Below are 23,509 nucleotides of genomic sequence, written 5' to 3'. Positions count from 1 at the left end.
GTTTGACATTGCTTTTGATCATTCAGTCATCTTGCTTACATTTACATTAAAGAGGCACTTGTAGGTCAGACAAATATAACATAACAGTTATAATGAAATAACCACAAATGTCTTTTCTGTGCTCACAGCATTATCAGTTTTATTCAACCCCCAAGTGACATTCAATCTTAGTACTTAGTACAGCATCCTTTTACAGTTATAACAGCTTTTAAACGTGAAGCATAGCTTGACACAAGTGTCTTGCAGCGATCTACGGGTATCTTCGCCCATTCTTCATGGGCAAAGGCCTCCAGTTCAGTCACATTCTTAGGCTTGCGCACTGCAACTGCTTTCTTTAAGTCCCACCAGAGGTTCTCAATCGGATTTAAGTCTGGTGACTGCGATGGCCACTCCAAAATGTTCCAGCCTTTCCTCTGCAACCATGCTCTAGTGGACTTGGAGGTATGCTTGGGATCATTGTCCTGTTGAAAGGTCCAACGTCTCCCAAGCCTCAGGTGTGTGACGGACTGCATCACGTTTCCATCCAATATCTCCTGGTACTGAAGAGAATTCATGGTACCTTGCACACGCTGAAGCTTCCCTGTACCTGCAGAAGCAAAACAGCCCCAAAGCATGATTGACCCTCCACCATGCTTCACAGTAGGCAAGGTGTTCTTTTCATCATAGGCCTTGTTCTTCCTCCTCCAAACATAGCGTTGATCCATGGGCCCAAACAGTTCTAATTTTGTTTCATCAGTCCACAGAACACTATCCCACAACTTTTGTGGTTTGTCCACATGGCTTTTGGCATACTGCAGTCGACTCTTCTTATTCTTTGGAGACAGCAAGGGGGTACGCCTGGGAGTTCTGGCACGGAGGCCTTCATTACGCAGTGTGCGTCTTATTGTCTGGGCTGAAACTTCTGTACCCACATCTGACAAATCTTTTCTCAGTTCCTCAGCAGTCACACGGGGACTTCTCTCCACTCTACGCTTCAGGTAGCGCACAGCAGTCGAAGTCAGCATCTTCTTTCTGCCACGACCAGGTAGCGTTTCAACAGTGCCCTTTGCCTTGAATTTGCGAATGATGCTTCCTAAGGTGTCTCTTGGTATGTTTAACATCTTTGCAATCTTCTTATAGCCATTGCCCTTCCTGTGAAGAGAAATCACCTCTTCTCTTGTCTTCCTGGACCATTCTCTTGCCTTCACCATGTTTGTAACCACACCAGTAAATGTCTAGAAGGAGCTGAGTATCACAGTCATTTTAAAGCTGCCTAATTGGTGCTTATTATGCTTGATTGCTGCTCGGTGACATCCACAGGTGTTTTCAATACCTGATGGAAAGCACCTGTATGAACCTCTGTTCTTCAGAGTGGTAGTCTTTAAGGGGTTGAATAATTGTGGCAATGAAGAAACCACATAAGAACCATTTACTACTGTATTACATAAACAATTGATGTCATTTTAGTTGCATTTGGGTAGTTACAACGTCCTTGTAGGATTTGATTCTGAATACAATTCCAAATGTACACTATAGTCCCTAAACCCCTTTACAGCATTGGGGGTTGAATAATTTTGGCCACAACTGTATGTGCCGTATTGTCTGAATTACCTGTACTTATATCCTTTTTTTCTCATTTTATCTGCAGCGGTGGATGTCGGTTCTGCATCCATGACCAACAGGAGATGAAAACATTTCTGAAAGAGTGCAGAATGATGACAGGTGAGATTTACACAAGAAATCCCAGCCAGAGGGTTTAATATATCAGTTACGAGATGATCTGTCCACCAAGCCAGGGGTGTCACTGGTGGCCCTCCAGCTGATGTAGAACTACAAGTCCCATGAGGCATTGCAAAACTGACAGTTACAAGCATGACTTCCAAAGGCAGAGGCATGATGGGACTTGTAGTTCACCAACAGCTGGAGGGCCACAGTTGCCCACCCCTGCACTAATCTGAAAAATTGTAATTCGCCATAATGAGGATTATTGTCAGTAACAGGAGTTACAAGAGCTGAAAATAACTGCCATAGAGATGAACAGGAATCCATCGTTATGGGGGGGGGGGGACTTGCTTCCACTCAGATTATTAGGATACTTGAAAAATGACAGAAATACCTCCAGTCCCTGGTAGATTGAGATATCCAGGAAGGAGTGCTGGGCATTCACATGGACTATCTGCTAGTTTGTAGCTACGTTAAGACCATTCTCTTCCACTCTATCCCTTGCCCTTGTTGTAGAGGTCTTTGTGCATCATTGTGAAACCTTTATCTTCATCATTGGTATCTTGCTGTATTCCACTTGCATTGTGGGATTTTATTTTCCACCTTTTGATATTGCAGTTTGCTTATGATTTGTATACTCCTTCAAAAAATGTAGTAAATGAACTGAAAAAACAGAAAAAAAATGACAGAATTGGGCATCAATAGGGGATCACTGGAAACTAAAGTACAGTATTAGAGCAGAACCCAGAACACATACCTATGTACCTGTCAATAAATTTATGTAAAACAACAGCACAGTGGCTAAATGGTTTGCACTTCTGCCTGGCAGTACTGGGGTCATTGGTTAGAATCATAACCACGGCACCACCTGCATGGAGTTTGCATGTTCTCCCTGTGCCTGTGTGGGTTTCCTCTGGGTACTCTGGTTTCCTCCCACACTCCAAAGACATGCTGGTAGGTTAATTGGCTCCTGTCTAAATTGTCCCTAATATGTGTATGTATGAATGTAAGTTAGGGACCTTAGATTGCACACCCCTTGAGGGTTAGGGACTGATGTGAATGTACAATATATATGTAAAGCGCTGCGTACAATGATGGCGCTATATAAGTACATAAAATAAATAAATATAAATCCTAGTGCTCCTCAATATCACACATTGTCCTTCACTTGATAAGGTGCAGCCCTCCACAGATCGGGGAATCTAGATACTGTCAAGAAAAAATACAAGATGGCGCGCTCTCCTCGTCATGATAACAGATTTATTAAAAGATACGTCACAAATGGATACTCACAAGCAAACCATAAACACAGATAAAGAGCCGATCTCTCAGTCCCAGACAATGGAGTCCTGTCCCAACCACTGCCTGGTTGGAATAACTGACGCGTTTCGGGAGGACTCCCTTCCTTAATGCTGAACCAACCAAAGGTGCCGATTCCCCATATATACTGTAGAGGAGGTAACACAAAAAAGCCATCACCACACCCCCCTTCATGTGGAAATGACAAGGGAGGGCCCACCAGGGACTGCCCCAGCTGATGAACTGCCCGGATAAAAACTGTGGATCAGTCTCTGAATGGCAGCAAATAGACATGTAGCATGTTGTAAACGATATGCAATTGCCGTGATGTAATATGTAATTCGTATAAATGCATCCAACAAGACTATACAGCAGAAACATTACTGCAAAATGAAGAATATAGAATTCCTCCTAGAAATGTCATCAAATGATGATGGTGGCAGCTTACTGATGTGTGGAAATGTGCTAGATGGGCTGGAGAAAGGATTGCCACCTGAGGACACATGGCGGCACCTGGAACGCAAGCCAATCTAATGCCACCAGCCAGCGCACCGGAAATGCGCCATCACTAGTGCTCATGTGTGCTCCTCATGTCAGGTGGAAGCGCACGCGCCCTGGCATGCCAAACCGAGGGTAGTTGGTTGTGGATGACACACCAGAAGTGCGTCATCGCTGTCGCACATGCGCATCTGCCAAGGACGGAAGCTCGCCAGCACTACATGCGGAAGCAGAGGTGGACTGACCATTTGGAAACTCAGGCACTGCCCGAGGGCCCGGGGTCAGTAGGGGGCCCCATGAGATGTTCCTGGTACCTTTTTCAAAGGCTTTTTTGAGTTTGGGTGGGCAAGGACACAGGGGCTCCGTAATCCCCGAATGCCCGGGGGCTCCATGAGTTGTCAGTCTGCCCCTGGGCAGAAGTGATGCCTGATGTGACCTGCCAGAGAGGAATGGCTAGGATGTACTGTAGCTACAAAGGACAGGAAAAATAGGGGAGGGGATGGGGAGGAACCACATGCAATTCAACCAGACATGCAGCATTGGCATAAAACCCAGGGGTAGTACTGTACATGAAATGCATGACGTACCTGTCACTCTGGGGAAAACGTAGCAACTTTTAGGTGGGGTGCCGCGTGGTGTGGAGGCAATAATTCACACAAGAAGCTGCAATTGAGAACTTGTATTGAAGTAATGTAGTAATGATTCACAACAAAGCCGGTGGGAAGTCTACCCAGCCGGGTGCGCTCACAATTTCCAGCCACGTGGACTAAGCAGATTCCAGCCGGACTGACAGCATCTGTTGAGAGGGGAGAAAATGCGGCCTGGCTGTCTATTACCCAACCAGGAAAGGTGTCCAGAAGAGTTGCAACCCTATGCTTTCCCTCCTCATCAGGAACCTCTCCCTACCGCTACTATTGTCCCTAACAGATGGGTACATTTCGCTACTCTGCCAACACTACAAATATATGCCAAGGCTGGGAGCCAAAGCCTTAAATAGGCTCTGCCTGACCCAAGATGGCTGCTTGAGTCACATGGGGTGGCAGCATCCAATTGGATTGCTTCCCCAGTGACCCAGGAAACCATAGAGGAACCATGTTGCTCCTGACTTCCTCTCCAGCTACAGTGCTGCTGTGGAATAGCACCACCTGCAGGAAAGAAAGTAAACTGCACCTTCCTACAATCTCAGAAAAAGGAAGAAAACGATGTAGAAAGCTTAACAGGGTATACCATGTATAGGAATGTAAAGAGGTGCAATTCACTTACATGAGCCCTGATGTTCACACTTGATAAACTTTTATAAAATGAACTGTATTTTCTCCAGGGTAGATATACCCTCCGAGGCCAGCAGTGGGGGGACAGATTCATGGGAAGCCGGACTGTAGGGGATCGAGGAGGTTGTTGTCGTTGAGGTGAGAGCATAGGCGGGTGTAGACGAGGCGCTCGAGGAGTTTGGATGTAAATGGGAGCAGGGAGATGGGTCTGAGGTTGTTCGGGTCATTGGGGTCCAGGGAGGGCTTTTTAAGTATGGGGATGATTTGTGCGTGTTTCAGAGGGGAGGGGAAAGTGCCGGAGGAGAGGGAGAGATTAAAGATGTGGGTGAGGGAGCGTAGGATCATATGAAAAATATTGATCTTGAATCGATCATACGATAATTATTATTATTAAACAGTATTTATATAGAGCTAAAAGGTTTGCTCAGCGCTGTACATTATAGTGGGGGACAGTACATGAGACAATACATTAACAAAACAAAACACGAGGGGGTCAAGGGCCCTGCTCTTTCGAGCTTACAATCTAGGAGGGAGGGGATAGTGGTACAGAAGGAAGTGGCTGTGGGGGATGGAGTGGTAGGAGGAGTGGAGGAGATCGGCAGTTAGGTGAGGGTGGGGTAGGCTTCCCTGAAGAGATGGGTTTTCAGGGTGCGCCTAAAAGGTGAGGAGGGTAGGTGACAGTCTGATGGATTGGGGTAGTGAGTTCCAGAGGATAAGGGAAGTCCTGGAGAAGTCCTGCAGTCGGGCGTGGGAGGTGGAGATCAGGGAGCTAGAAAGTAGGAGGTCTTGTGAGGAGCGAAGATTACGGGTTGGGTGGTATTTGGGTATCAGGTCGGTGAGGTAGTTTGGGGCAGCATTATGAATGGCTTTGTATGTCTGTGTTAGTAGTTTGAATTTAATGTGTTGGGCAATCAGCAGCCAGTGGAGGGAATGACAGAGGGGGGTGGAGGACACTGAGTGGAGACCAGTGGAGGGAATGACAGAGGGGGGTGGCAGAAGCGGAGCGGATGGTAAGGTGGATGAGTCTGGCCGCTGAGTTCAGGATAGACTGAAGCGGGGATAGTCTGTGATGAGGCCGGTGAGAAGGGAATTACAGTAGTCCAGACGGGAGATAATAAGGGAGTGAATGAGTTGTTTAGTAGTGTCTGGGGTTAGGAACGAACGTATTTTGGAGATGTTGGTTGCGGGGGTGGAGTCTGCATGAGTTTGCCAACGATTGGACATGGGGTTGGAAGGACAGGTTTGAGTCTAGAGTGACACCTAGGACTTTGGCTTGTGGGGTGGGACTGATGGTGGCGTTGTTGGTCGTGATGGAGAGGGTGAGGGGGAGGGGGGCAGGAGCTGGGGGGAAAATCAGGAGCTCGGTTTTGGAAAGGTTCAATTTGAGGAAATGGAGCGACATCCAGTCTGATATGTCGTTCAGTAGGTGGGTGATACAGGCGGAGACTGAAGGGGTGAGGCGAGGGGTGGAGAGGTAAATTTGCGTGTCATCGGCGTAGAGGTGATAGTTGAAGCCGTGGGAGTGTATCAGTTTGCCAAGGGAGGAGGTGCAGATGGAGAAGAGAAGGGGCCCGAGGACCGAGCCTTAGGGACCCCAACAGAGAGGAGGAGAGAGGGGGAGGTGGTAGCGTTATAGGTAACGCTGAAGGAGCGTTGGTATAGATAGGAGGAGAGCCAGGAGAGGGCGGAGTCTCTGATGCCGAGGGAGTGTAGTTTGTTAAGGAGGAGGGGGTGGTCGACTGTGTTGAAGGCCGCGGGAAGGTCGAGGAGTAGGAGCACTGAGTAGTGGCCATTAGCTTTGGCGGTTAGCAGGTCATTAATGATTTTGAGGAGGGCGGTTTCGGTGGAGTGTAGGGAACAGAAGCCAGACTGTAGTGGATTGAGGAGGTTGTTGTCAGTGAGGTGGGAGCTTAGGTGATTGTAGACTAAGCGCTCAAGGAGCTTGGAAGTAAATGGCAGCAGGGAGATGGGTCTAAGGTTGTTCAGGTCGGTAGGGTCCAGGGAGGGTTTTTTGAGTATGGGGGTGATGTACGCGTGCTTTAGGGGGGAGGGGAATGCGCCAGTAGAGAGAGATTAAAGATGTGGGTGAGGGAGCGTAGGATGGAGGAGGAGGGTGCCCGGAGGAGTTGTGTGGGAACAGGGTCAAGGGGGCAGGTGGTGTGGTGGGCTTCAGAGAAGACCTTAGTGACCTCCTCAGTGATAGCAAGGCTGAAGGAGCGGAGTGTTGGGGAGGTTATAGTATGCGGGACGTTAGGTGTGGTGGGGGGTAGGGTGGTTGCGAGGTCAGAGGAGGGGAGAGTTGGTGGGGTTATGGTGGGAGGGAGGCTAGGTGGGAAGGTAGGTTGAGCATTGGAGATGTCCTTACGGATTGCGTCGATCTTATTTTGGAAGTGATTGGCAATCTCATGGGCAGTGAGTGAGGTACTGGGTGGGGGTGGGGGGGGGAGAGAGTAGAGAGTTGAAAGTGGAGAAGAGCCGGCGGGGACAGGTGGAGAGGGTGTTGATGAGGGTTATGAAGTAGGCTTGTTTGGTGGCATGGAGGGAGGAGGTGTAGGTGAGGAAGGTGGATTTGTAGAGGGAGAACGCTCGAGGGGATTTAGTTTTGCAGCATAATCGCTCCAGCGTTCGACTGCGTCATTTAAGATTTTTAGTGTGGTTGTTCTGCCAGGGTTGAAGTGGTCGGGGTCTAATGCTACGTGTGGTTAGGGGTGCTAAGGAATCTAAGGCAGCTGACAGCGAGTCGTTGTACGCAGTAGTGGCCAGGTCAGGGAAGGACAGTGGAAGGATACTGTCGTACAGACGGGTAGCTGCAGAGTGGAGAGGGGCCAGGTTCAGGTTGCGGAGGTTACGGCTATCTGCTATCTGCTCATTAGTACACAGCTTTCGAGAGCTGATCACGGCAGTTCATCTGAATTATCCGAAGGGACAAACACAAACATTTTTCTCGTATGATCTGGTATTTTCATTTAATCAGTACAGTAATTATTTGAAAATACAGTACAAATACATTACATCACTTCCAAAGTTGTGTTTTGTTGTACGAGAATTTTCATAAAATTTTATTTAATTTTCAATAGAGAGACTAGCATGCAAAAAAAATTAAAAAACAACAATCATTCATCCGATATTCCCATCGTGTGTACGAGGCTTTACTCCCCCACACACTTGAAAACATGATATCTGCATAACTCCTGCAGTCTATGTCCAGGCAAGTGGTGTCTTGAGTCCTTCTTCTCCTCGGATGGCGAGGTTGGGTGGTCTTTATTCTTGGACAGCTCTGTGCTCACATCCTGTAATGATACAAACACCACCCAGTCCAGGAGTATTGTGAGCCTGGACTATGTCAGGTCCATAATGGACTGGGCTCAAAGAAAGTCAGTTGGACAGTGCTGAGTATTCTGCAACCTGGAAGAGGATCAATGCTGAAATGTAGAGTGGGGAGTCTGGGTGGACAGTGCTGAGGAAAGGAAGTATATTGCAACAGGGTTACCTTCACCATATTTTCTATAAAACACAATTATAGTACTTTTATAAGAGTGGAAAATCACAGAATAAAATTAGCATTTTGGAAAAATTCTGCACTACGTTTGTTTCCAGAGTGAAGAGCAAATTTTGGTTATTATAATGTTAATGAAATCTTGACTGTTTCACTGTGCGCATCAGGATTGAAGCTGCAGGGGTCGCAGGTGTCACAGTTGTGACCTGGCCCCATGCTGCAGGGGTCTGTGTGGGCCCCCTGTATGCCTGGATAGGAGGAGCAGCAGGGCAGCTGCATAGAGAGAAATCCATTTCTTCATATTCTCCTTGCAGCTGCTGAATGCCTGCGAGAGGGAGAGGAGGAGAGGTGAACATTCAATGGCTGCAGGAGGAACATGAAGAGCTTCCTTCTGCTGCCCCCTCTCCCCCATTCTCTTTGCCACCCCCTCCATCCCCAGTGGTGGCAGGGCTCTGAGCTGAGAGCCCAGAGCCAGCACTGACAGTTCCCCCTCCCCTTCCATGGGAGAGGAGAGAGAGATGATTCTGCTTTTCCTCCCACCCCTCCTCCTGTGTCTGCCCTGCCCACACTTCCCAGTAGTCTTGTGCTTCAGAGAAGGAGATGTGTGGGCGGGAATTTTGAAGACCAGAAGAGGAACGGTGCAGCCTGCCAGTCCATCCATCTATTCTACCCCTCCCTGCTCTATCCTGCCTCCCAGTGAGTACTCTAATGTAAGGGAGGCTCTGTGGACATCTTTCTTTCCTTCTTAACTTCCTTCCTGCCTTCCTCCCTTTGTTTCTTCCCCCAGAGGGGTAACTCTAATGCAGGTGGACAGCAATTGTCATTTCTGCACCCAGCACTGACCCGGCAAACGTAGGTGGAGCATGTGCAAGCACCACCAGGCCTGGGACCTAATCCTGGCACCTAATCCCTGCACCTAATCCTGGCACCTAATCCTGGCACCAGTTCTGAGCAGCTGTTTTTTTAGAATTTTGGTTGAACTTGAAGGATGTGTTTTTTAAATGTGACTATGTACATTTGTAACATCTATCTGCTTCTTCATGTGTCTTAGGCTTTACTCCTATTGTAGTCATCACTTGCAAAGCAAGTCAGGCTACTTCTGAAGTGGAGATGTTCAGAGAGATGGGAGCCGAGCAAGTCATATCGATGGAGAATTATACCACAGAAAATAAGCAGAGGACCCAGCAGAAGGGCATTGACATACTGACATTTCTCTACAGCACTCTGCAAAATGTCGCCTATTATATGTCCCACCAACATGATATGAGGAGAGAGCGACTGGAGAGGAAGAAGTATCTCCTAAAGTTTATGCATGATGTGGAGGTTGAGAAGAAGGTGGATGAGGCAGTGTTAATGGCAGGAAAATACAGACCTCAATGACGTTAAAGCAGTAGAAAACTGCAGCTTAAAAACAAAACAAAAATAAATCCTCTTCAAGGCAATGGTATCAGTTATGTTAGAACAAAGCCCTCCAACGGTGCGCTGTCACCACTGCCAGGGCTTCCATCTTCACCCAGTCTTCCTTCCAGGTTCGTGAGCTCCGTCCATCTGACTGGCCGAGCAGCACACACGTGTGGAAGTAACGGGCCACGGCACAACGCTCTGAAGGAACGGGATGGGTATGCCATTCCTTCAGAGCGCATGTGCCAGCTGCCAAGAAGAGCGAATATTTCCTAAACAGTTCATGTTTAGGAAATATTCATTTTACCTACAGGCAGGGGCGGACTGACCATTTGGAGGGCCCGGGGTCAGTAGGGGGCCCCATGAGATGCCCCTGGTACCTTTTTAATAGGCTTTTTTGAGTTTGGGCAAGGACACAGGGGCCCCATGATCCCCTATTGCCCGGGGGCCCCATGAGTTGTCAGTCTGCCCCTGCCTACAGGTAAGTCTTATTATAAGTTTCCCTATAGGTAAAAATCACAAAGCGGACGTTACTAGCGCTTTAAACTCTGCTATGACAGTGGAATCCTACACTGTCCATTCTGATCCTCCTAGATGGAGGAACCCATGGTTGATGTATGCATTCTCTACATTGTATCCATAGGTGGTGGGTAACTCTATTTCCTCAGGTCCACTAGCAGTATAAAACAAAATTGTGCTTCCACCATGAACTAGTCCTCCAACCAACATATACCGCACTCACCAGATTCTGGTGAAATACACGCCTTCTAGAAAATTTAGGGATCCTAGACCCTTCTTTACAGCCTCCAGAACTCCACTCCACCACGAGACCTTTTCTCCACCAACAACATGGACCTGCACAGGACCCCATTATTATTATTATCATACAGGATTTGTAGAGCTCCAGTTTACGCAGCACTTTACAATATAAAGGGGAACCGTACAATTCCAATACAGTCCAATACAGAAGGAATAGGAGGTCCCAGCTCATGGAGCTTACAATCTAAAGGAAGGGGGAGGGGATACAAAAGGCAGTAGCTGCGGGGGATGATCTGGTGGAGGTGATTCAGTGCAGTTCTTAGGTGGAGGTAGGATAGGCTTCCCTGAATAAGTGAGTTTTCAAAGTCCAGCTAGAGGCAGACAGGGTGGAAGCAGACCGGACATACTGGGGTAGGGAGTTCCAGAGGATGGGAGAGGTTCTGGAGAAGTCCTGGAGGCAAGCGTGGGAGGAGGTGACAAGGGAGCTAGAGAGCAAAGCTTTCCCGTGTGAATGGGCCCTTCTACAGTACAGTAAAGGATGAAAGTGCCACTATATAAAGAGTTCAATGAATGTTTATCTTGACAACACGAGGATAAAGCCAACGCATTTCGGGGGCCACCTCTGGTGCCCTCATCCTTTACATACTGCTCTTTTTTTCTCCAGGGACCCTCAAGGATATCCTGGTTGACAGAGAACTGCCTTTTTTTTGCCCATCCTTGGGTCCGGTGCTTCCTCATATTAGGTCTGATGAAATGGAACCCCTCAGTAATCCCCATTCAAAGAAAACTGTTCAGATCATCAAAAATAATTCACAAATTGGAAACCGTTTTGAGATTCCACTACAGGTTTTCCTTCTATAGAGTTTTTACTGAGCAGAAGGTTCCTGTCTTTGTTGAATGTGTCAGAACCCGACTTTAATGTAACGTTTGCATGTAACATGTTTGCTGTTCCATGTTTTATGTGCTGATATTACACGTGGTGGTATGTAGTTTTCTGATTCTAGCGGCCCTTTATCAATCATTTGCCTTCCTTGCCAAGCAGTTGTAGATAGACATCACAAAAGTCTATCAATGCAGGACAACCATTGGTGGCATGATCTGCCCATATAATGGTGGCATTCATGTACATAATAAATCACGAAACTATACACACAGACAATGACTTCAACATTTTAGATGCTTCTACCCAATGGAAGCTGGCCATGGATTCAGAGGAATAATTGATGGAATTAGGGCTGAATTCAAGTCTATGAGCTGCACACTCCTGGTCTAGGCTTTCCACACGCTGGAGGCCCTGTCCTGGTCAACAGTTAGCTTTCTATTCACATGTAACCTTTTATTTGTCTTTATGCTTTTACAAGTTATCAATGAAGCTGCACACTTTTCAGAAATATTTTTACATTTTCCAATTGTGGGAAAAAAATATAATCATTTTCATTCATATACAGAATATAAATATGTAACAGTTTTGTGTACCCATTTATCACATACAGCCATTAAATGAAATGTGATTGAAAGCTGTCAGAGATTGTGAGTGTCTTGTGTACTGCAAAGGGAATTGTTTGCCTTTCATATAAGTAACATCTGAACCAATGATCGTTTCAGCTGTATGTAAGAGGGGATCTCTTCTCACCGACCAACATTGTATGGATGGTTCAGCTACTCATGTGAGGAGCATTCTTCCCACTGACCACCAATGTAAGAGACATTCTTCCCACTGACCCCCAATGTAAGGGACATTCTTCCCACTGACCACCAATGTAAGAGACATTCTTCCCACTGACCCCCAATGTAAGGGACATTCTTCTCACTGACCCCCAATGTAAGGGACATTCTTCTCACTGACCACCAATGTAAGGGACATTCTTCCCACTGATCACCAATGTAAGAGACATTCTTCCCACTGACCACCAATGTAAGAGACATTCTTCCCACTGACCACCAATGTAAGAGACATTCTTCCCACTGACCACCACTGTAAGAGACATTCTTCCCACTGACCACCACTGTAAGAGACATTCTTCCCAATTTTTCTTTATTAAAAGTCTCGCAATCAATAAACATAAAATATTATACAGAATATAAAAAAATTATATATATTTACAGCAAAACGAAAATAAACATAGCAAAATCTGCTGTCAGACAAAAGCAAACGTCTCAGAAATGAACATGACATAATTGGGGAAATAAATCGTACTACCACTCACATCACTACACCACACATCAAACCTGTGAGGTCAAGAAACCACCCCGCCCCCCTTATGCATGCAGCCCTTCTTCAAAAAAGATCTTAATCAACAAAAACTACGGGAGTGAAAAGAACAGTATAAGGAAAGACCCCCTCACCCAGAGATGGACAGTTCACCAAAGGCAGGTCTGATATTCCTCCACGCCCTTATCCAGACCGCCCGAGGCTCTCTGACCCTCTCAAGACCCCGAATCTTCCCAACCTCACCCAGAATATCGTGCACCACCACCTCTACAGGGAGGACTTTCTTCCGGATGGTAATCTGACACCGTGCGTTCCATGTGAAGTAACGGACAACTATACTAACTAGAAAAAGTGTATCCAAATCAAAGTCCCAGTGAGCTGGGAATGCCCCGTACACCCACTCTGCATAACTCATGCGATAGAGAAAGGGGATGCCCAGAACCCTCCCCACCCTTTTATACACCTCTATGTTAAAGGGACACAGGAGCAGAAAGTGGTCCATAGACTCCACCTTACCAACACACTCTGCTCTAGGACAATCCCGATCATCCACAGGGCGGTGCTTCAGGTTCCCTCTCACATAGAGCCTTCCATGAAAAGCGAGCCAGGCTTGATCCCTAAACTTCAAAGGGATTCTCTCCAAGTTAATTAAACGCAATCCCTCCCTCATTACGGAGCCTGGGCAATCCTTTAAGGCCAGTGACACACTGAAAGCAGAAGCCAAAATCCTCTCCCCCAGAAGCTTCCTGGGAAGGGACCTGATATCCTCCACTGTCACCTGCCACTGCCGAAGTATTTTCAGACACGGGGCAACATAAGCCGGGAGCTTGCCATGTCGGACTCTCAGACTTTTCACTGGGCCGCCATCTTCCCAGCAATGCAGAAAAGGCCTAAACCAAGACTGAAAAATACCCACCCATCCCGGCGGGGTCTCTGCTAACATATTACCAAGATTGTACTTTAAAAAGAGCAAAGAAAAGAAAACTATCGGGTTGACCATTCCTAGGCCACCCTCCCGCCTGGACAGGTAAGTTACATTGCGTTTGATCAGGTTCAGCCTATTTCCCCATAACAGTTGGAAAAAACAGCTGTAGACCCTTGCATAGAGAGATACTGGCAAGATACAGACGAAGCTGACATATAAAAAGATCGGGATCAGGTAAGTTTTGATCAAGTCAACCCTCTCTCTCAAGGAAAGCCTCCATCTCTTCCAGCTTGCTACTTTGGCATTGGCAACTACCAACCTGCTTTCCCAATTTCGATGACCATAGTCACCAGGACCAAATTTGATGCCCAAAATTTTAATTTCCTGCTGGGGCTCTGGGAAGGCATCCGGAAGTTCGAAGCTTTCACCCTCCTCACCCATCCAGAAAACTTCACTCTTTTCATGGTTGACTTTAGAGCCAGAAGCCTCCGTGTACTGCTCTATCACAGAGACCACCTCCTGCGCCTCCTCAGTCCCAGAGATAATAACAGACACATCATCAGCATAGGCAACGACCTTCAAAGGCGGCACACCAGCAATGCCCAGAGGCACCCCGCACAACGATGCGCCCTCTAGCCTTCTTACAAAGGGGTCGATTGCGAAAGCATATAGCAGGGGGCTCAAAGGACATCCCTGGCGCACACCAGAGCCGACCTCAAAAGGCCGCCCAACCCAACCATTAACAAGTGGGAAGCTCTCAGCCCCGTTATATAATGTCTTCAGCCAATCTATAAACCTCCCCTGCAGGCCGTATCTACCAAGCAGCAACCACAGATATTCATGATTCACTCGATCAAAAGCTTTTGCCTGATCCAATGCCAGCAAGTACTTTCTCCATCCAGCAGCCCTGCATCGTTCCAAAGCCTCCCGGATAGCCAAAACTGCTGAAAAGGTACTTCTACCTTGGACCGAACAGTGCTGATGGCTGGACAACAAATCGCCTGCTACTGACGACAAGCGCCAAAATAGAATCTTTGCCAAGATCTTTCTATCAACATTGAGAAGACTGATGGGGCGCCAGTTCTCAATCATTGAGGGGTCTTTACCTTTTGACAGAAGAATCACAGCGGATTGCCTCATGGAGGGAGGGAGCGAACCCTCTTCTAGACAGCTGTTAAAAACCTCCGCTAAAAAGGGAGCCAGAATGGACTTAAAACACTTGTAAAATTCAGCTGTCAATCCATCTGGCCCAGGCGATTTTTTGGTAGCCAGCTTGTCTATAGCCTGAACTACCTCATCCGCTGAAATTGGTTCTGTCAAATTCATCAAAAGCAATGCACCATTTCCCAATCCTGGAGTAGAATCCAGAAAGCTTTCCATCCTGTCCCGGCTAAGGTCCTTTCTTCCCAGGAGGTCTGCATAATACGACCCAAAGATCTCCAAGATCCCTGATCTGGACTTTATCAGGGAACCCGTACTGTCTTGCAGGCCAATGACCGTCTTAACTGCTATGCCTTGCTTACAGTTCTGGTAAGGATCAGGTGAGTGATATTTCCCATAATCCCTCTCCAGAACCAAGGAGGCATGCCGGTCGTATTGACACTTCCTAAGAAGAAGCTTCACTTCAGAGATCTCCCCCGGATCTCCTCCATACGAGACAAGACGATCAAGCTTCCTCCGCAAATGCTGGTAGGCAATATACATACCAAGCTGCTTCTTCTTACTTATGGCCTTGAAAAGTCCAATCGCCCTTTGTTTCACAAGCTCCCACCACTCTGACTTACTGCTGCAAAAGTCCAGAATAGAAACCTGTGCCTGAAAAAAATCCTCAAAGGATTGTCTTACCTCTACATCTTCCAGGAGAGCCGAATTCAGTTTCCAGACACCCCTTCCCCTGGGTGGAGTGTCCGAGGCATTCAGAGTCACAGACAGCATACAGTGATCAGAGAACTCCACCGCCTTCAACTCAGGAGCCGAGAAAGCAGAGTTCTCCTTTAAAAAAAAACCTGTCTATCCTGCTCTGACTATTCCCTCTCTGAAATGTGAACCCCGTGCTGCCAGGGCAGTGCTTAATGTGCACATCTACCAGGCCTGCCTGTCTAACCAAATCTCTGAGAAAAACGCTATCATAACCCAGCCTGTCTATGGAGCCTCTCCTGTCTTCAGGCCTAATTATGGTGTTAAAGTCACCTCCAAAGACAACCTGCTGGGACATAAAAAGGAAGTGCTTGATCTTTGTGAGGAGGCATTTCCTGCCCCATTTTGACTGCGGTCCATAGATATTGATCAGGCGCAGGTCCTGCCCCCTAACAGAGACGTCTAAGACCATGCATCTCCCCATTTCTACCTCAATTACCCGCCGGCACGTTACCATATCGGTTTTAAAAAGGACCGCAACTCTGCTGCAAGGTTCAGCCGCAAGAGACCAAAAGGAGGGACCACATCTCCACTCCCTTTTTGCTAGATAGACATCGGCCAATGTATTGAGCCAGGTCTCTTGCAAAAATAAAATCTCAGCATCAAACTCGCTGAGCAAAAATAAGGCCGTATCACGAGCTCTTGCAGATTTAATGCTGGCGACATTAATGGTCGCCACCTTTAACAGAGTGGGAACTGCCATCAGGATGATTGGGGTAGTCGTTTCTTAACCTCTACCACACTCTCATCACCCGAAACAGCTCTCTTCAGAGTACGTGACTCCCCCTCATCCATAGATGATAGAGAAATGGATATATCAGATACCATCTCATCACCTGACAAAACTGAAAAAGTATTGCCAAGAGGGACCCCTCCTGGGTCTGATTCTGAGGAAGAGAGGACAGCTCTTCTCATCCTCCTCTTCTTCTTCTTCCTCTTCTCCTTCACCCTCTCCCACCCCTCATCAGCTGAATCCCCCCCAGCAGGAGGCGAGACATGGGACATGGATACCCCTCCCTGAGCCCCATCGGCTCCACCCCCAACCGGCACCCCCACAACCTCCTGACCACGTTTGCGCTGACGGGGGACAGGTACCGGAGGTGGAGTAGGCCGAGAGGGAAGATCAGCTAAACCAGCCCCCCCAGCAGCTTCCGCCAGTCTGGAGGATCTACGTACCATAGGAACAGGAGGGACAGACTCAGGGGTGACATTACTGGGGGAAACACAATCTGACACAACAGAGGGAACAGACACAGGAGGGGCGACTACAGTTTCCTCCCTAGCATCAGCTGCCTCATCCTCTTTATCCAGCCTCTGCAGCTCAGCCTCCAGTCCTGGCAGGTTGTGTAGTGCCTCTGGGCACAGACTGTATGGATGACCCAGCTGCTGGCACAAATTACACCGAATCTCGGTGCATTCTTTGGCCAAATGGCCAAACTCCTGGCACATTGAGCACTTCTTGATGGTGCAGGACGATGCAAAATGGACTTTCTCTCCGCATTTGTTACAAACTTTAGGCTGACCTTGATAGAAAATGGTCAGCCTATCCCTCCCCAGAAAGGCTGAGCAGGGAAGATGCTGAACCACATTGCCCAGCACCCTCAATTGCACTGACACCGTCCAGGCCCCTGTCCATATCCTATGCTCATCCAGGACCTTCCGCAGTGGGGTGAGGACCTCACCATGTCGGCGTAGCCAAACTACCAAATCAGCCTCTGGTATGGATTCATTCCGGACCAGGATTGTCACCGATTTTATCAAAGGCTGTCTGGAAACCACCTTTGCCACCAAACCTTTCCACTGCTGAAGGCTCCTGCACCTCCAATATCTCTCCCAAAACAGGTCCAGGCCTTCAGGTTTTACAAATGACAAATCATATTCATAGCTGCCGACTGGGCAGATCAACGCAAACACATCACAGGCTTTAAACCCCATCTCTAGAATCAACTCCGCCACCCTCCCCCTTACTGGTGGGTTCCCTTCCCCCTCCCACTTCAACTGCACAACATTCCTTCTCCTGACCCCACCAACCATCCCACCACCAAACCTCCCCAAATTGTGACCATTAGTATTCCCAACACTCCCCCCACCCCCCTTGGTGTGACTCCCCAAAACAGAGGCATAGCTCCCCCCAATCCTCCCAGCAGCAGAAACATTTGTGTGTCTGGGAGCGTCTGGTGCAACTCTAGCAGATACCGATTGCACAGATCCGGGATTGGATGGTGTATCCTCTCTCTGCTCAGCAGGGGGAGAAATGTCATTTTTACCTCTGTCAGCAACGTTAACCCCTTCACCTCCACCAACACATCCATTGCTTTACCAGTCTCAACAGTCATAGACTTCACAGCAATGTCCGCACTCACTGCTGCAACCATAGAAGCTCCAGCAGTCATCTCTTGCTCCAAGAAAGGAGACTCAGCCCAGGACTGGATTGGATTCTCAGACACAGCAACAAGTGAGACATCCATGTGTGCTGTTTGCTCTCCACATGGTGCAGTGTGCTGCTCCCCTCCCCCACCAGCATCAATCAGCTCTGGAGCACCTGGGAGCTCAGGTGAAACAGTCTCTCTGCAGGGGGCAGCCATCTTGCCTGTAGAGGGACTACTGGTCTCAGCAGGAACAGCAGCAGCAATTTCCATCTGTGGGGTGCTTGGTGCAGGTTCACCCACATTCCCCTGATGGTCTGGAGACCTCTCTGCCAGGGATTTTTCCTCCAGGTTGGATGAGGATTCCTCCATAGCAGGCTGCTTGCAGAGCTCCTCATCCACAGTACTCACCACAGCAGGTGGGGCAGACATGCTGGAAGCAGCCATCTTGGTATACTGGGATCTCTCCACCAGTCTTGGCTTTGCTTCTCTGTATCTTCTCTGTCCATCCTCAGGGACTTCTGCAGGGTCATCAGAGAAGGCAAACTTGTCTGCTCTCAGGGGTGACTCCATGTGTTGAATGAACCTCAAGGTTCCATATTCACCCTCAACCCCCTGGCTGGTTGCCACTGGTGATTCCACAGCCTGACATGGGGGGAGAGACGCTGATGTAGATGGAGCCGGGTCATCCATCACCTGGGGCTGCTGATCCACAGAACTCACTGATGTCTGGCTGGCAAATCTCCTCTCATTATCGAACTTTTCTTTAAATGCTCCACTTCTGGCTTTCAACTTTTCTAATAATAAAGATTGTTTCTTCACTTTATCCTCCATGTGCTGGAGCGCTGGCTTCATGCCCAATCTGTTCTTGCTCCAGGCCTGGCAGTATTTGGCTCTGAAGGATTTGTGTTCAGATTTTAACACAATAAGTTTCTCCTCAGCTCTTCCAATAGTCACCAATCTATCAGTAATCTTCTGTCTGAAGACATCGACATCCTCACCAGGGCCGGGACCCACAGTCAGGTCCTCCACCTCCTCCTCTTCACTAGGCCCGGTCTCATCAGGGGAATCCCTCCCAGGGCCTCCCCCTGGATCAGGCATGGTTCCTGGGCCAAGCTAGCAGGCAAGGCCCAGGCTTGAAAACGCTGGTTCTCAGGGAGAGCTCCTTCAGTGTGTCCTCCTCCTTCTCCCACTGACCACCACTGTAAGAGACATTCTTCCCACTGACCCCCAATGTAAGGGGCATTCTTCCCACTGACCACCAATGTAAGAGACATTCTTCCCACTGACCACCACTGTAAGAGACATTCTTCTCACTGACCCCCAATGTAAGGGACATTCCTCCCACTGACCCCCAATGTAAGGGACATTCTTCCCACTGATCCCCAATGTAAGGGACATTCTTCCCACTGACCACCAATGTAAGGGACATTCCTCCCACTGATCCCCAATGTAAGGGACATTCTTCCCACTGACCCCCAATGTAAGGGACATTCTTGCACTGATCACCAATGTAAGGGACATTCCTCCCACTGACCACCAATGTAAGGGACATTCCTCCCACTGATCCCCAATGTAAGGGACATTCTTCCCACTGACCCCCAATGTAAGGGACATTCTTGCACTGATCACCAATGTAAGGGACATTCTTCCCACTGATCACCAATGTAAGGGACATTCTTCCCACTGACAACCAATGTAAGGAGCATTCTTCCCACTGACCCCCAATGTAAGGGACATTCTTCCCACTGACCACCAATGTAAGGCGCATTCTTTCCACTGACCACCAACGTAAGGAACATTCTTCCCACTGACCACCAATGTAAGGGACATTCTTCCCACTGACCCCCAATGTAAGGGACATTCTTCCCACTGACCACCTAGGTAAGGGACATTCTTCCCACTGACCACCAATGTAAGGGACATTCTTCCCACTGACCCCCAATGTAAGGGACATACTGACCACCAAGGTAAGGGACATTCTTCCCACTGACCACCAATGTAAGGGACATTCTTCCCACTGACCCCCAATGTAAGGGACATTCTTCCCACTGACCACCAATGTAAAGGACATTCTTCCCACTGACCCCCAATGTAAGGAACATTCTTCCCACTGACCCCCAATGTAAGGGACATTCTTCCCACTGACCACCAATGTAAGGGACATTCTTCCCACTGATCACCAATGTAAGGGACATTCTTCCCACTGATCACCAATGTAAGGGGCATTCTTCCCACTGACCACCAATGTAAGGGACATTCTTCCCACTGACCACCAATGTAAGGGACTTTCTTCCCACTGACCACCACTGTAAGAGACATTCTTCCCACTGACCACCAATGTAAGAGACATTCTTCCCACTGACCCCCAATGTAAGGGCATTTTTCCCACTGACCACCAATGTAAGGGGCATTCTTCCCACTGACCACCAATGTAAGGGACATTCTTCCCACTGACCACCAATGTAAGGGACATTCTTCCCACTGACACCCAATGTAAGGGACATTCTTCCCACTGACCACCAATGTAAGGGACATTCTTCCCACTGACCACCAAGGTAAGGGACATTCTTCCCACTGACCACCAATGTAAGGGACATTCTTCCCACTGACCCCCAATGTAAGGGACATTCTTCCCACTGACCACCAATGTAAGGGACATTCTTCCCACTGACCCCCAATGTAAGGAACATTCTTCCCACTGACCCCCAATGTAAGGGACATTCTTCCCACTGGCCACCAATGTAAGGGACATTCTTCCCACTGATCACCAATGTAAGGGACATTCTTCCCACTGATCACCAATGTAAGGGGCATTCTTCCCACTGACCACCAATGTAAGGGACATTCTTCCCACTGACCACCAATGTAAGGGACTTTCTTCCCACTGACCACCACTGTAAGAGACATTCTTCCCACTGACCACCAATGTAAGAGACATTCTTCCCACTGACCCCCAATGTAAGGGCATTTTTCCCACTGACCACCAATGTAAGGGGCATTCTTCCCACTGACCACCAATGTAAGGGACATTCTTCCCACTGACCACCAATGTAAGGGACATTCTTCCCACTGACCCCCAATGTAAGGGACATTCTTCCCACTGACCACCAATGTAAGGGACATTCTTCCCACTGACCCCCAATGTAAGTGACATTCTTCCCACTGACACCAATGTAAGGGACATTCTTCCCACTGATCACCAATGTAAGGGACATTCTTCCCACTGACCCCCAATGTAAGGGACATTCTTCCCACTGACCCCCAATGTAAGGGACATTCTTCCCACTGACCACCAATGTAAGGGACATTCTTCCCACTGACCACCAATGTAAGAGACATGTAAGGGAGTGAAAAGAACAGAAAAAGAGCCCCTCACTAAGAGATGGACAGTTCACCACAGGTAGGTCTGATATTCCTCCACTCCCTCATCCAGACTGCGTGAGGTTCCCTGCCCTCTCAGAGCTTTGAATCTTCCCAACCTCACCCAGAATATCGGGCACCACCACCTCAACAGGGAGATAATTCTGCCACATGGGTAACCTGTCACTGTGCATTCTACATGAAGCAACGGACAACTATACTAACTAGAAAGTGTGTCCAAATCAAAATTCCATCGAGTCAGGAATGCCCGGTACACCTACTTCGCATAACTCATGAGATAAAGGAAGGAGATGCCTAGAACCCTCCCCACCCTTTTATACATCTCTATGTTAATGGGACACTGAAGCAAAAAGTGGTCCATAGACTGCAGTTTACCATCACACTGCGCTCTAGGACAATCCCGATCATCCACAGGGCGGTGCTTCAGGTTCCCTCTCACATAGAGTCTTCCATGGAAAGCAAGCCAGGCTTGATCCCTAAACTTCAAGGGGATTCTCTCCAAATAAGGTATAAGCTTGCCTTTTGTAAAAATAATAAATACATATCTTTTTGTAGGTAAAAAAAAATGTGCATTGATTATTTTTATTCTGCAGTCTGTAGGGCCTTGTACCCGCAGTCATCAGATCACAGGTGCAATGCCAGGATCCTGCAGACACTAAGAAACCTGTCTGCCTGTACCTCCTGTATGGGCAGGCAGTTCCTGAATGGCAGGAAGAGTCAATGAACTACAAGAGTGCTCAAGCGCCCTCCTCTTCTTTGACTTACTAAAACTTGAGAGTGCAAAATGTGGTGCATCTCTGCATAGAAACCAATCAGCTTCCAGGCTTTTGTGTCAAAGCTTAATTGCACAAACTGAAGTTAGAAGCTGATTGGCTGCCATGCACCGCTGCAGCAGATTCTGCACTCTCCACCCACGACAGAGAAATCTGTAAGGGCTCATTCACATGTGCAGTGCCCTCTAAGAGTGCAGCATCACAGATACGGCCTGTGTACAGCCCTAAGTGGTTGCATGCCCAGGTTCAGATTGATGGTTGGAGGGTGGTAAAACCTTGGCCTCAACCACCTGCTGCAGGTGTGAATGAAGCAGATTGTCCCTACATGTGTATGTTAATGAAGCCGTTTCGGTTTACAGTACAATAAATGGGGCGGCACAGTGGCTAAAAGGTTAGCACTTCTGCCTGACTGCACTAGGGTTGTTGGCTCACATCCCAACCACGTCACCGCCTGTCTGGAGCTTGCACATTCTCCCTGTGCCTGCGTGGGTTTCCTCCAGGTACTCCAGTTTCCTCCCACACTCCAAAGACATGCTGGTAGATGAATTGTGTCCTGTCTAAATTGTCCCTAATATGTGTATGTATGAATGTGAGTTAGGGACCTTAGATTGTACCCCCCTTGAGGGTTAGGGACTGATGTGAATGTACAATATATATGTACTGCGTACATTGATGGCTCTATATAAGTACCTGAAATAAATTAAAAAAATGGTCTGGATGGAAGTGCACAGTGGCCTTTACCCCCCTGGTGGTGTTCCTGAGTGTAGCTCGGGGTTACCTTTCAGTATCAGAAGCGGTAACGCTGAGCTACACTCGGGAATACACTGCAGCGTTGCTCCGGGATCCCTGTATCACTTACCTTGTCCTGCGCTCCCACGATGTCCCCCCTGCAGTGTCCCCGGCCATCTCCTCCGACCGATGCCGGCATCCGTCTTGTGGGTTCCGGTCCCTGCAACGTCGGGACGTGCGGGGGATGAAACGGCGGGAAATTCAAAAATGTCAAAGTTTTACATTCACTAAATACACTAAAATCACATAGTATAACATTCCTGTATCAAACCATTTCACATACATTGTGTCCCGAGTGCTTTGTCCTGTCCCCTGCCTGCATTTTTACTGTTCTTTCTGCCTGGAAACTGAGAAACGTCCATGGCGTCCAAAAAGCGTCCCTTTAGGTCAGACACGGTTTTAGACCGGCTAGAGAACAGCGATAGTAAATCAGAACCACTTGCAGAATTGAGTGATAATGATTGGTGGGGGAAATTCCTCATCAGACACTGAAAACGATTCTGCGACTGAGCTCAGCGATGTGCGAACTTGGCGCTCTATTTCACATTTCAGTGTTTTTGATTTGATTATGTTATTGACTTAAATTTTTTATTATTATTATTTTTTTTTTCTATGATTATTTATAATATTATAATTTATGATTTCGTGTTTCAAATTTTATCCTCCCCGGGATGTTTACTAGACTCTTGTCCGGACAGATTTCAGTGAGTTATTCCTA

General features: G+C 48.0%; 1 protein-coding gene and 1 long non-coding RNA gene across 2 annotated transcripts in view; both read left to right on the top strand.

Moving 5' to 3' along the window:
* LOC149451981 (uncharacterized) overlaps nt 1-23,509 on the top strand; it is a 145,344-nt gene that overhangs the window by 15,564 nt on the left and 106,271 nt on the right. The gene's annotated exons all lie outside the window — the stretch shown is intronic.
* LOC149451983 (uncharacterized) lies at nt 1,617-11,946 on the top strand. The gene is made up of 2 exons (XR_016314962.1): nt 1,617-1,701; nt 9,317-11,946. It is a non-coding gene; the product is annotated as an uncharacterized LOC149451983 (long non-coding RNA).

This window comes from Staurois parvus, unplaced genomic scaffold (genome assembly GCF_062004578.1).
Source record: "Staurois parvus isolate SC_StPar_1 unplaced genomic scaffold, SC_StPar_1.0 ptg000503l, whole genome shotgun sequence".
Classification (NCBI taxonomy): domain Eukaryota; kingdom Metazoa; phylum Chordata; class Amphibia; order Anura; family Ranidae; genus Staurois; species Staurois parvus.
This window is presented reverse-complemented; position numbering and strand designations above follow the sequence as displayed.